Source organism: Chrysochloris asiatica, unplaced genomic scaffold (assembly GCF_000296735.1).
Source record: "Chrysochloris asiatica unplaced genomic scaffold, ChrAsi1.0 scaffold00105, whole genome shotgun sequence".
NCBI lineage: Eukaryota > Metazoa > Chordata > Mammalia > Afrosoricida > Chrysochloridae > Chrysochloris > Chrysochloris asiatica.
Window position 1 is genome coordinate 6526138 of NW_006408623.1, and position 2524 is coordinate 6528661.

The following is a 2524-nucleotide window of genomic DNA, read 5'->3' on the forward strand; positions in this document are numbered from 1 at the left end:
CGAGCTTTCAGTTCAAACCAACCTTACAGTCCAACGTAGGAGCTTGAAAATTACCATGATGCTGGAAGTTGTACCAGCAGGGCTGCCCGGAGTATACAGATTTCAACACAGCTTCTGGAAGAAGATAGACTAGAAAGAAGGCCCTCGTGATGGACTTATAAAGGATTTGCCCAGGTGAAATGCATGTAAAATCAGAACATTGCCTGAGAGAGTGTTAGAAGATGAGCCTCTCAGGGTAGAAGGTACATCAATGGGGAACTCCCAGCAGAAGAATGGAAGCCATTTCAGATGTCAGATGAATCGTGACTGGAAGTAAAGAATGCCAGAAGATGTTCACTTGTGTTTTATCACGTATACAAATGTGTTCAACTGGATAGCCATCCACCTGGCACAGGGCCTGGGCATGGCAGGTATTCCAAGATCATGAGTGGAGTTGGCAATAGCTGGCAACAGACACAGAGGATGTGTCTTGGGATGGTGATGGTGATGGTGGCATTGATGAGAAGGCGATGAGATTTGGCCAAGATAAACTGGAAGCTTCCAAGCCCTAGTCACCTTGGGAAAAACAACAAAGCTAGTGAATCACCTAGCGCCTGGCCTGTGGTGTAATCTGATGTGTGTGCTTTCTTGTCGTCTCTCTGCTGGGGAGTCTGGTGGGGCTATGCTGCCTCCACCACTACACCCCAGCTCCTGGCGTGGCTAACTCATGCATCTGTGTTCTGGGAACACGCTCGGGCAGCTGGGCCACTTCAGAGACGTTTGCAACCAGATGACATGTGAGATGCCATCTTTCTAGAGAGCTGGGAGCAAGTCCACAGTTTAATGCAAAAAAGAACATACGTCCTTTTCCACTTTTGCCTCTCTGTAAGTTCATCCCTTCCTCATTCAGACATGTTTGAAGCTCAGGGGCCTAGCAAAGTAAGGGGACATAAAATTTGCAGAAGATTATTTAAACAGGAGAGACAGCAAGCTTTTCTGCAGCGTTCCAAGTTTTCAGGCCTCTGCGATGTGGGAATCTATCTGGAGTCGGTCCCAGGTTTGAATTCCAAATGACCTGGAAGGAATCCTAAATGAACAGGGAGATAGACTTCCAGAGCCCCGGCTCCACTCAAAGGGGCAAGAACGAGGGAGGAAAACAAAAGAGATCAAGAGGAAATCCAGGGACAGTCCACCCACCTCAGTTCTACTCCATGAACCAAGAGAGCCACACAATGTGGGGTGGGCTGGGCAGGGATCTCTTGTGACGCCTTGATCTCCGTCTTTATGTAGGAGAGTTCTTGGGCATGTTCAAATGTGCCTGGCACAGAGCACACACTCCACTGATACAAGCTGAGTCTCCTGAGACTTCCTTCCCTACCACTGACTGCCCTGCCATTGTCTTCAGGTTAGAAGGACTACACACTGTGAACCACTGTGGCCTCGAACTGGCATCATCTGTTCCTCAGAGGGGATCAGGCAAATGAACTGACCTCCTTGTGCAAGTACTGGAGAGTCATAACCCCCAGTAGATGAAATCCTAAAGAAAACTCTGTTAAGGGATACTTAACCACCTGCAAGAACCCAGGAAAGAGAGGCTGCTGGTCAACAGAATTAACCTGCAATGATTCCAAGGAATGTGGCCTTGGGACCCTGGGTCTGATGTTCATGAGGATTGTTGTCGTTGTGGTGGTTAGGTGCTCTCAAGTCTGTTCTGACTCATAGCAACCCGCTATAGGGGTTCGAGGAGCACCTGGTGATTTTGAACCACTGACCTTGGAGTCCAGTGCATTGTCCTACAGTGTCACACCAGGACCCTGAACTTCTCATTCAGATGCAGGGTTCCTGTACCCTTGTCCCACTGTTCTCAATGTCCTCCTGAATCCACACTCCAGCTCTCCAGAAGGAGATGGTTAGAAGACCCCTCCCTGTTCGGTCTTAAGGAGACACACAGACACTCTTGTGGCACCTCCAGACCTTTAGCATGGCCTTTCCTCAGAGTGTTTGCTGTTGTTACCTGCTGACCAGCAGGCCCCTGATTCATGCTAACACCAGGCACAGAGCCATCTGGAGCCTGCCAGGACGAACTACACACCAGACCATTAACATTCATCGGATGTCCACCTGCTGATCTTCAGAAGTGAGTCTCCAGGCCTTCCTTCCCAGTCCATCTGATCCTGGATGATCCACTGGAATGTTTCAGATGGGGGACGGTCATGCATAAGTTGCTTGGGCCAAGAATCAAATTTGAATCTCTTACGTGAGAGGTGACAACACTCTGTCGGTTGGTCGTACTGTGGTGGCTTGTGAGTTGCTGTGATTCTGAAAGCTATGCCATCGGTATTTTAAATACCAGCAGGGTCACTCATGGTGGACAGGTTTCAGATGAGCTTCCAGACAAAGACAGACTAGGAAAAAGGAGTGATGAACTACTTCTGAATATTTAGTCACTGAAAACCTTATGAAGAGCAGAGAAACACTGTCAGATATAGTGCCAGATTATAAGCCCCTCAGGTTGGAAGGCACTCAAAATGCGACTGAGAAAGAA